Here is a 12,637-nt window from a genome sequence, read left to right on the forward strand (position 1 = left end):
GCCTGGACAGTAAGATAACATTTAACTGCAATGCTTGTCTTTAAAATCACGTGTGTATCTATGTATATCTTTGTCTATGTACAGTTCTAATTTTTAATTATCCACATTACATTATTTTCTTTTGTTGCTAAAAGTTAGAATTCAAAAAAAATATTATTTACTGCAATTAATTTCTTATCTATATAAATAATACACGAAGGTATTAATTTTCAGGCTCTTGAACAGTTGATACTTCCACAATTAAGAAAAAGGCATGAAGTTAAACATGAGCGATTAAATGTAATTCACACAAACAAACAGACAAACACCATGATGCTGACAGCTTCAAAAGAATAAAAACAAAACAAAACAAAACAAAAAAACAGAAACATAATTAATTTAGAAGTTTGGAAACAAAATTTGGCAGCATTGTGAGGATGGAAAAATACAGTGTATTTTTTTTTCCTGCTTACTGCCACTGAGACAAATGTGAATGATTCAGACTGTTGTGAACTCGTATACTGCCGGTTTTGATTATCTGTTTTTCAGACTGAAGCAAGAAATATCAAGTAAAGTAGCATTCATGATATACATTTTATCTTAAAATTACATTTTTCAAAACTAGATTAGGTCATTATTTTCCTTTGTGAGGACACCAGTATCTGTGTTACTCCAGATCATCCATAAATATTAGGAATAAACCAAAGATGAGCTGGCCTTAATTGAGCTTCTTAATTATTGTCATTTCTAGAAGCTAAAATCACATGGCTTGTTTTATATGAGCTGTTTTATGTTGATATGACTTTTTAGTGGTATATGCTAAGCTTTCAGATAACAAAAGTATTATTTCCATAGCACTCCTACAGTGTCACTACATGACTTTATTTTTACTATGAAAGGTGTGAGTGTGATCACACAAGTTTAGCTAGAGAAGATTGCCAAGCATCATGTCCACTTGGGTTTTGAGCAATTCCAAAGATGGAGACTCCATAACCACTCTGGGCAACCTGCTCCATGGTCTGACCTTCCTCATTTCAGTCATTACACCATGTTTTGTGAACTAATGTAATTCACTGGCTGTAGACTGAGAACTTCAGTTGTAAAGACATAATGATCACATTTTCCTTCTTTCTTATTTCTTCCTTTCCTTCTTTCTCTCTCTCTCTCTCCCTTTCTCTCTTTACTTTGTTAGTCTTTGATGTTAAATGTGTAACAGATTTTCCTATGCTTATATGGCTGGCAGGATGAAATAGGTGTCATCCTTTAAGGAAAAATAATATTTTTAATACTATAATATTCATTTACCACAAAACAGAGAAATTTTGGAAGACATGGACTAACGATTTTTACACAATAATACTACATGAATGCAACGAAAAATTAAGAGGTAGTCTCTGTATGTATGAATTGAAACATCATGCAAAGTCAACTGAAAAATGTGATGGTCTTAGTGATAATGATTGAGATCGTTATATGACAGTTGAACAAAATGGTGTTATATTTTGTCTATTGAAATGATACTATTTCAGACTAACCACACTGTCTATGAAGAAAAGAAAGCTATTGTGGCCGTCAAAATTAATGTAGCTTTGATATCTTTGATAGCTTTGAACTATCCTGATAAAACAGAAAGCTTAGACTGCAGCTGTAGATTGTCCCCTCTGAGTTTACTCTGTATAGTTTATAACTTCAGCCTGATCTCTACAAAAACTATTTATTGTGAGACACCCACAAAGGAGATTAATACAGGGAAGCCATAGTTTGGAATACTACCGTTTCTTTGATGAAGATAATCTAGATCTATTTTCACTCTGTTACAGAGACTGATTAGCTGATACCTAAAAATCTTCATTCATATAACAAGAATATTTTTTCCATTCAATGACAGCAATAATTTCAATCTAAGAGTTATATACCAGTTCTATGTTTACTTTGATGAAAAAAGGATTATTAGTATTAGATACACATTATTAGTATCTAGGTATATGTTTGGAATATGTTCTATAAATTTTCTCTTTTGCCACTTCTTTCAGGATATAGAATCAAGAGGATATTACATTACACTCTGTAATTACATTCTGTAATTTTGCACTCATGTTACTGATATATTAAGGAACTTATTAAAATCTTAATAGACTACTTTGTTGGTTTTTTTTTTGTTTGTTTGTTTGTTTATTTTTCTCTTGCAGTGAGACTTTAAATTATTCTGTAGGTCTACGCAGATTCATAGAATAGTTAAGGTTGGAAGGTCATCTGGTCCAACCCCCCTGCTCAAGCAGGGACAGCTAGAGCAGGTTGACCAAGACCATGCATGATCAGACAACTTTTGAAGATCTCCAAGGAGGGAGAATCCACAAGATCCCAAGGCAACCTGTTCCAGTGGTCTGTCACCTGCACAATAAAGAAGTACTTCCTGATGTTTAGATGAAATCTCTTGTGTTCCAGTTTGTGGCCATTGCCTCTTTTCCTGACAGTGGGCACCACTGAAGATAACATGGCTCCATCTTCTTTGCACACTTCCCTCAGTTATTTATACACATTGATAAGATTGCTGCTGAGCCTTCTCCAGGCCGAACAGTCACAACTCTCTGGTCCTTTGATCATATTGGTGGCCCTCCACTGGACTTTTTCAAGTATGTCCACGTCTTTGTTGTATTGGGGGCCCAGAAATGGACACAGAACTCTAGGTGTGGCCTCACAAATGCTGAGAAGGAAAGGATCACCTCTCTTGACCTGCTGGCAATACTTTACCCAGTGTGTTGAAGAATGCCATTAGCCTTATTAGCAGCAAGGGCACATTGCTGACTCAAGGTCAACTTGCTGTCTAACAGAACTCCTAGGTTCTTTTCTGCAGAGCTGCTTTCCATCTAGGTGGTCCCCAAAATGTACTGGTGCATGGGTTTCTTCTTCCCCAGGTGCGTGGCTCTTCACTTGTCCTTGAATGTCATGAGATTTTTATATCAGCCTACCTCTCCAGCCTGTCAAGGTTCCTCTGCATGGCCCTCCGGCGAGTCTGCCACTCCCCCCCACCCTTCACCCCCCTTTTGGGTAATCCATGAATTTACTGAGGGTGAACTCTATCCCACCAACCAGACTGTTAATGAAGATGTTAAATAGGACTGGATCCAGTATTGATCCCTGGGGTACTCCGCTCATTACTGGCCTCCAGTTAGAATTTGTACCACAGACAACTACCTTCTGGGTCTGGCTGTTCAGACAGTTTTCAATCCACCCCACTGTCTTCTCTGCACTCATTCAAACTATAGAGAAAATAAACACATAAATAATCACAGTTGAGAAAACTGAAAAGCATCTGAGTGGTTGCTGCCATTCATGAGCATGTAGCACATATAGCATGTACATCTTTATGTATGTGCATGGTAGACTTATATAAGATGTAAAATATCAACCAAAAACTTATGTTTGGTTTTGGTAAGCATATGATCTTCATTTACACAAAAAAGCCTCCAAAGATAAAATGATTTTCCATACTAAAGCTAGATAATTTATTTTCTAGTTAGAACTGAAAATGTTCTTTAAGGATACTGTAAACTCAAATATATGGTTCTTTTGGGGAGTATTTATCTTATTGTTTCAAAATACAGCTACAGCCTGGAAATAGCAGGGGAGAAATAATTTATATTTATTCAGTTAGGTTACACTACACATTGTACAAAACTTTTTATGAATTCACTGACCACGTTCACTGTTAATAATTGGTGATTACCATATCGTAGTATTTTAATGAGAAAAATCTAACCCCGATACCATGCAGAATACCAAACCCTACTACTGACTCAGTAGCTGTCTTACTGGTAAGCTCAAACCTGCTCACATTCTGTGCTTTACTGAATTCCATATGGCTTTGCATGGATGCCAGTATATGGTCAGTAGTAGTTAGATCTTTAAGTCAGAGTCAGACAAAAAGTCAGAATATTCCTTTACTATGAGTTCTAAACAAAGTTTCTTCTACAAAATCCCAGGTGAAAAAGAGATTAATTTAACTGGAAAAGTTAAGTGTACCTAAAAGGCTTTATACATAAGAAAGGTACATAACAAGTAGCATTTAATACAATAGATTTTTGGAAGTAGAAATATGTCTATATTAAAACCTACTTTATTTATCAGTGCTGATATGCTTCTTTTCCTGAGGAAAAGTAAAGGTGTGTAATAATATGACCACAGCAATCAGATGGACTATCTCAATGAAGAAAGTCACTGCTTTACTCTATTCTAATCTCCTTCAGTAATAAAAAGAACAGCAAGCTCACTCCTCCTGGCCTACTTCCTGTTTTTTCTTTACTGGAAATATTCCCACCCCTGTACGTATCCCTCACTCCTGAAGAAACTAAATTGAATCTTTTTTTTTTTTTTTTTTATAAAGAAGCTTTTTTCCCCCTTTCCCCACCTTTTCAGGGGCAAAGTGACTGATTCTGCTGTACTAATGTCATAGATAACATAAGCAGCACAGATTCAAGATTTGAGCCACAAAGGACATTTCAAGATAAGATGCTGTATATGAATAAATATGGATATAGGTTGTATGTGAATAAGAATTCTTACTGTCACATAAGATTCAAAGGATCAATTTGTCTGTATGTCTGACTGAATAAAAAAAAAGCAGTAGTCAGCATCTACCTAAATCAAAATTGAAAAATAACACTGAAGAAGGTTTTATAAGCCTGTCCCTACTTTGGAAATAAAACAGTAAGTTGCCCCATGAACTTGCTGTTAGAATCAATTTTTTTAAGAAGGAACTTGACACTTTTTTTTTTTTTTTTTTTAATAGAGAGAAATCTCCTGGAAACTTTTAAAATAGTAGGCTTTTAATTTAGAAAATTGTACACTTTTTGTTCTGATCATTACTTTTTCTTCTATATAATAAATTCATTCTATAGTGGCTGCATGACCTTTATATTTTTAAAAGTTACATTCTACAAACAAAGAGATATTTTAGAATAGAAGCCAAAATGAAATCACTGGCAGATGTAGGTTTATGTGTTCTCCCCACTTAGACAGAAAAGCTTTTTAATATTGCTGAAGTGAGGGCTAAATTTTTAATGAGCTCTATTTACCCCATGATAGTAATGTGAATAGAAACAAAGAGTATGGCTACATGGCGGAATGAAAAGTTGAGAAAAAATATTCAAATAAATAGCTACTCTATTAATTAATAGCATCTGAGAATTTAGATGCAGGGATTAACTGAACAATTCTGGCCAACTTGCTACTAAAAAAAATGACAGTAAAATAAATAAATAATGAATAAATAAATAAATAGATAATCCAAGTATTTCAGGATAGACAAAAGAGCATAGATTTGTAACTCCTTTCCTTATTTGTATCTGTATCAGGTATATTCACTCTTCTTTATAGCTTCTGCGTTTCGCATTAAAGCCCAGTTTTCTTGCACTCTTTTCTATAACAGTACTGCATCAGGGAAGGGTGAATTTCCCTACAGATACCCAGAGAAAAGCTGAGGTAAGGAGAAATGGTTTCCAGTTCTTCCACTTCCTGAAAAGTCTTACTAGTCTGCTATTGTGCAAAAGGAGAACACAGCCACTAGGAACTTAGATACAGGTGCTTTTTTGTACCTCTGTGTTGTAGGTTAACCCTGGTAAGCAACTCAGCTCACCCCTCTTCTCCCTGCAGTGGTATGAGGGAAAGGAAAGAAAGAACAAAAGCAAGAAAATTAATTGGTCAAGACACAGTTCAATAAGCAAAGCAAAGAGGAAGAAACAAAAATCTCTAAAATGGGATGCCAATGCAATCAATCACCACCTTGCATAAGCAGACCAATATCCAGCCACTGTCGGAGCAGTGTCTGCCTTCCCAAAAATGGGCCTGTTGTAGTTTAATCTGGCAAGCAGCGAAGTACCAAAGAACTGGTCACTCTCTTTCCCCAGGTGGAATGGAGGAGAGAAGCAGAAAGGTAAAAGTGCAAGAACTAATGGGTTGAGATAAAGACAGTTCAATAGGTAAAGCAAAAGATGTGTGCAACAGCAAGGCAAAGCAAGGAATTAATTTGTTATTTCCCAATGGAGGTAGATGCTCAACCACTTCCAGGAATGCCAGACCCATTCATTACCAGCAACAGTTTCTTGGAAAGACAAATGCCATCATTCTAAAAGTCCCTCTCCCCCTTCCTTCCTCTTTACCCCAGCTTTTGTTGCTGAGGATGATGTCATATGGTATAAATTATTTCCATGGTCACTTTGGGTCAGCTGTCCTGGCTGTGTCCCCTCCAAATCTCTCACATGCCCCCAGCTTATCTGCTGGGAGAGCAGAGCTGAAAAAATAGAAGTGTAAATATGGCTCAGCAATAACCAGATCACTGATGTGATTTATCAACACTATTTTAGTCACTAATCCAAAATGCAACACAATACAGACTGTTATGAAGTAAATCAAATCCCTCTCAGATAGACCCAATACATTTTGTTAGCTACCAACCTGGGAAAATTATTTAGGATAAGATTCGTCTTAGGGACTGCAGTTGCCTAAAAACTACTTGTCTAAGCTAAGCTCTAGATTTCCCACTGAATGACAGAAAGCAATAGAGACTTCCAGAGTGATACATTCAACATTTTAAGATGCCAATCTTATTTACAGTTTTATAGATAAGATGAATAATCACTGATTTGTGCATGAATTAAATAAAGGACAATAGGACAATAAACTTAGGTTGAAGTAATGACATTTTAGATTGAAAATTAAGTGACTTCAGTACTGTACTGAGAATTCTGACTGATGAGAGGTGTTTCCCTCTGTCAAGATTTACAACTGAATACTACTTATGACTGTAGAGATCAAAAAAAACCTTTGACCTGTGCACACACTGGTTTCAGTCCCTATATTGCATACTCAGAGTTCAGAGTGTAAGTTATTACCTCTATAAAAGACATGCATTTTCAGAAAGAAAAAAAAATCAAATTCAAAACAGAGTTTAAATATGAATTGATTAGACTTGTGTTGGACCTATGAATTTTACTGAATATACATATGATCCTCAATTGAATTCTATGGCTAGTTGCAATCTGGTGACATTCCAAACTTGATTGTTTACTGCAGTATTTATTTACTTTTTTTTTTTTTTTTTTTTACAAGTTGTCTGATACGATGTATGTTGGCTGTATTTCTGTGGAAAAGAAGTATCAGGTAACGTACAATTAGTTTATGCACAGACATGCATTATCATGAATAATCTTTGGCACAGTCAGCACACAGATACTAATTTGTGTCTAATAGGATACTAATGTCAAATATCAATGCATTATTCATAGCCAAAAGAAAAACAAACTGTTTTACACAATAGTTTCAATATTTCTTGTTTTCTTATTGAGACATAGAAACAGATTAAAGAGAACAATTTTTTACCACTGGAAAAAAAAAAAAAAGTATAAACATAAGTAAATTGTCATACCCTTTGTTTTGCTTGTTGATTACTGCATGTTTAGTGATTATTTTTTCTTTGTTTTCCTTTTCCTGTAAAGGGCTTGTAACATAGTACTATACATGCACTTTTGTAACTTTATGAACTGCTGACAGCTGAATTTCAAGTTAGCACTTCATCTGAACTGTTAGTATCTTAGACTGTAATTTGAAAAAGGACATCATGGTACATCACAGACTTGTACAGCATGTGTGTTCATGCTTCACCGTCTATCTTAGGAACAGAACACCACAAAGATTTTCTTCTATTATGGTGTGGTACAGAGAACAAAAAAGTTCTGTTATTTACTTTGAGAACTTTACACAATTTGGTTACCTATGTAAAAGTAAAGAGAATGTACATAGCACAGATAAACTTAAAAGTATGTTCTAATTTAATCTTTTTATTCAAATGTTGGTTAACAGATACTGAATGGATGTCCAGAGAAACTAGAAAAGAAGTAAATGCACAAAGAAACCAAAAGAAATTCCTCTTGACTTCACACTGTGTTTTTCTCTTCTACCTGACAAACAGGTGCTTTGCACCACTTGGCTGTTAACAGTTTCACTGGCTATGTGCTAGTAGAGAGGATGACTTCATTCTAAAACTACAGTAAAATTACTGTAAGGTTAATGGACAATAATGCTTCTGGGATTGCAAAAGTTGCTATAAAAAGGGAGCATAGGTAGAATATTAAAGAGGTTTTCAGGCTGATAGCATGTTACATAAAGATCAGATCACTTACCAGATGTCTGGTAGAAATACAGTACAGCAGAGAGGAAACAGACTAGGACATTCCTGTGTAAGACAACTTCCTGACACATTTGGTGAGTTAGCCAGCTAGAGAAGTGAGCCCTGCTGCACCTTTTGCTTACAGAGAAGAGCTTGTGGATGATATGAAGGTTGGAGGCTATCTTGGGCGTAGCAATCACAAAATAATAGAGTTTTCAATTATTGGAAAAGTAAGGAAGGGGTTAGCAGGCATGCCACCTTGGACTTACAGAGGGCAGACTTCATTTTGTTTAGGTGCCTGTCTGGCAGAGACCCTTGGAAGGTAGTTCTGAACGGCAAAGAACTCTGGAAGGGCTGGACACTCTTCCAGCAGGAAATTTTAAAGGCATAGGATCAGGACATTCTCACATGCCAAAAGATGAGCCAGCAGGGAAGATGATTGGCCTGGCTGAACAGAGATCTGTTTCTAGTGTTCAGAAAAAAAAAAAAAAAAAAAAAAAAAAAAAAAGATAGAGAGAAGAGTTTATGATCTTTGCAAGAGTGAGCAGGTCACTCAGGAAGACTACAAAGATGTCATGAGGCTATGCACAAGAAAATTAGAAGGGTCAAAGCCCAACTGGAGCTTAATCTGGCTACTGCCATTAAAGACAATACAAAATGAATTTATAAATACATTAGCAAAAAAAAAGGAGGACTAAGGAGAATCTCCATCCTTCATAGGATGTGGGGAGAAAAATAGTGATGACGGATGAGGAAAAGGTTGAGGTATTTACTGCCTTCTTTGCCACAGTCTTTAGAAGTAGAACCTCTTGTTCTCTGAGTACTGAGCCACCTGAGCTGGTAGATAAGTGTTGGGGAGCAGAATGAAGCCCCCATAATCCACAAGGAAATGTTTAGTGACCTGCTGTTCCACTTAGATGCACACTAGAATATTGGCCCAGATGGGATCCACACAGTGGTTCTGAAGGAGCTGGCAGAAGTGCTCACCCAGCCACTTTCCATCATTTACCAGCATTTGACTATCAGAGAAGGTCCCACTTGACTGATGGTTAGCAAATGTGATGCCAATCTACAAGAAAGGACAGAAGGAGGATACAGGAAACTACAGGCCTGTTATTCTAATCTTGGAGCCAGGGAAGGTCATGCAGCAGATCATCAGATGACATACAGGACAACCAGGAGATCAGGCCCAGTCAGCATGGGTTTACAAAAGACAGGTCCTGCTTGATGAACCTCATCTCTTTCTGTGACAAGGTGACATGCTTAGTGGATGAGGGAAAGGTTGTGGATATATTCTACTTAGGCTTCAGTGAAGCTTTTGACGCTGCTTCCCACAGCATTCTCGTGGCTTGGATGGGTGTATGCTTCATCAGGTAAAAACTGTCTGGGTGACTGGATTCAAAGAGCTGTGGTGAACAGAGGTAAATCCAGCTGTCAGCTGGTCACAAGTGGTGTCCCCCAGGGCTCAGCATTGGCGTCAGTTCTCATAAATATCTGGACAAGGGGATGTCAATGGTCTGGAAAAGGGGATAAAGTGCACCCTTAATAAGTTTGGAGAAAACACCAAGTAGGGCACAAATGTTGATATACACCAGGTCAGGGAGGCTCTACAGAAGGATCTGGATGGACTAGACTGATGGGACAAGGCTAGCTGTATGAGGTTCAACAAGGTTAAGTGCCAGATTCGCCTGGTTGTCCTGTATGTCATGTGATGGTACTCATGATCAGCTGCACTTGGGGCACGACAGCCCCATGCAATGGGGTTGCATACAGGGTACAAGAAGAGTGGCTGGAAAGCTATGCAGAAAAAAAAAGAATTTGGGGGTAGGTCCATTTTGGTCAACAGCCACCTGAATATAAAATAGCAGTGTGCTCAGGTGACTGAGAACACTAATGGCATCCTGGCTTTTATCAGAAATAGGGTGACCAGCAGGACTAGGGAGTGATTGTCCCCCCATACTCTGCTCTGGTGGGGCCACAGCTTGAATACTATGTTCAGTTTTGGGTCCCTCACTGCAAGAAAGACTTTGAGGTGCTAGAATGTGTTCAAAGAAATGCAATGAAGCTTGTGAAGGGTCTAGAGGATAAGTCTTATTAGGACCAGTTGAGGGAACTGGCTTTATTTAGCCTACAGATAAGGAGTCTCAGAGGAGACTGTTTTGGATGTTGTACTGATATGGGGTCAGTCTCTTGTCCTAAGTACCAAACAATAGGACAAAAGGAAATGGCCTCAAGTTGTGCCAGTGGAGGTTTAGGTCGGACATTAGGAAAAGTTTCTTCACTGAAAGGGTTGCAAAGTAGTGGAATAGGCTACTCAGGGATTTATTTATTTATTTATTTATTTATTTATGTTTTATTATTATTTCTTTAAATACCCCCAGTACCCCTGGAGGTATTTAAAAGACATGTAGATGTGGTGCTTAGGGACATGATTTAGTAGTAGATTTGACATGAGGAGAGGAGAGGAGGAGGAGAGGAGAGGAGAGGAGAGGAGAGGAGAGGAGAGGAGAGGAGAGGAGAGGAGAGGAGAGGAGAGGAGAGGAGAGGAGAGGAGAGGAGAGGAGAGGAGAGGAGAGGAGAGGAGAGGAGAGGAGAGGAGAGGAGAGGAGAGGAGAGGAGAGGAGAGGAGAGGGCAAATGGAGGGAAAAGGAGAGGGCAAATGGAGGGCGAGGGAGAGGGAGAGGGCGAGGGCGAGGGCGAGGGCGAGGGCGAGGGCGAGGGAGAGGGCGAGGGAGAGGGAGAGGGAGAGGGAGAGGGAGAGGGAGAGGGAGAGGGAGAGGGAGAGGGAGAGGGAGAGGGAGAGGGAGAGGAATTAACCTGTTCCAAAATGCCGACTCATATCAAGGAACATTTCCCAGTTCAACACCAAAAGTTATAAACAAGACAGATTCTCTCAGAACAAGTTAGAAGATTTTAACTTCGATACTAAATTTTTCCTACACTGTACAGAACCATGTGTTCTCTGTGAATGGAAGAGAACTACAGAAGAGATTGAAAATCTATTGCACAGAAACTGAAGAAGGAAATAATGTATATTAAATAAATTTTTATACCTCTAGAATAAGCTAAATAATGCAATTATTAAAAAGGAATACTGAAGAAGAAATAGCTTGGCATCATCTGTTTCAAAAATTAAGGCTATTTACAATCACTGCATCATATTTCCTGAAATGGCTAAGAAGACACTATTTCATACAGTCATGTTGCTGAGGATATTAAGATAAAATGGATTGTGTTTGTTCACTCCAGCAAGAAATGTAAAGGAACATACAACTTTTTAGCTTCTAAAATATATATATATATATATATAAATAATAATATTAATTTCAATGTTCCTTTTATTTAAAATACTTTGGAGAACAGGATTCATGCATGATGATGATTATCAATGTATCATGAAAATCCACCTTTTCAAGCATAATCTATAGATTTTAAGCCTAGTTTCTGTATTTGAAATTAATATCCCTTATATGGCAAACATTCTCCAAAGCAGTTTAGAGGTGGTATTTGTAAGTTATGACTGAAAGAACATGAGAAAGCTTTCTGTTACTTCTCACAGACTTCCCATTAGTCTTCAGAATTTTCCTGAATGGAAGGAATGAATTGTTAAAACCTTCATCATCAAAAGAAAACAAAGTATTCCAAAAGAACCTTCCCAGGCTTTTTCTGGTCATACCAAAATTTAGAATTTATGTAATTCATTCTTAGTTGTTTCCTCTGTAATATATACAGTTATAGAAGCCTGCACAGCTTACCATAACACAGAATTTAATAAAGCATGTTACACAGGATTCAATCATCCTCTGGAAAGGGTTATATACAAGGCCATTCTTAACAACATTGTAACTTCAATCTATATGAAAGAAATTCATCTTATATATAAGAAATAAAACTCAATACCTGAGGGAGAGTTCTGTATAATATATGTACAGTTAGAGTGGTATAGTCTCCTCATTTCTATGTGGAGATGCTGTATTTAGTGAAGAAGAGGAACGATCTAAAAGATTTAGGCCTTTTTCGAAGAAGGGATGACAATTTTAGATTTTATTTATACAGCTTCACAAATTTTAAGATTGTCAAATCAATTGATAAAGGTGAATGTTTAAAGTGGAGAATGCAAAATCCATGTCAGTTCAACCCTGTCGTGTACATGGGCTTTCAGAATCATATTCCTTATAATAACCTACTTAATGATTCTTAAATTTTGGTAGAAAACACACCAGTGGCCATATTTTTATAAATCTGGTGAATATATTATAAGGAATGGCAAAAATTATCAATAATCATTCTCCGTTGTTTTTATTTATGTATTATTAAGAAATGGGGAGGTGTTAGTAGTTGATTTGTGGAAACACTTTTGTGATCAGGTTTTACATTTGTGGATATTAACTTAAAAGCAGAGCAAAATTATTTTCATTTCTGATATAAATATATATAGCGATAAAGATATCCCCCATCTCAAACATTCAGCTACAAATGAAGTGCAAGTACCTG

The sequence above is a fragment of the Aythya fuligula genome, chromosome 1 (genome assembly GCF_009819795.1).
Source record: "Aythya fuligula isolate bAytFul2 chromosome 1, bAytFul2.pri, whole genome shotgun sequence".
NCBI classification, from domain to species: Eukaryota; Metazoa; Chordata; class Aves; order Anseriformes; family Anatidae; genus Aythya; species Aythya fuligula.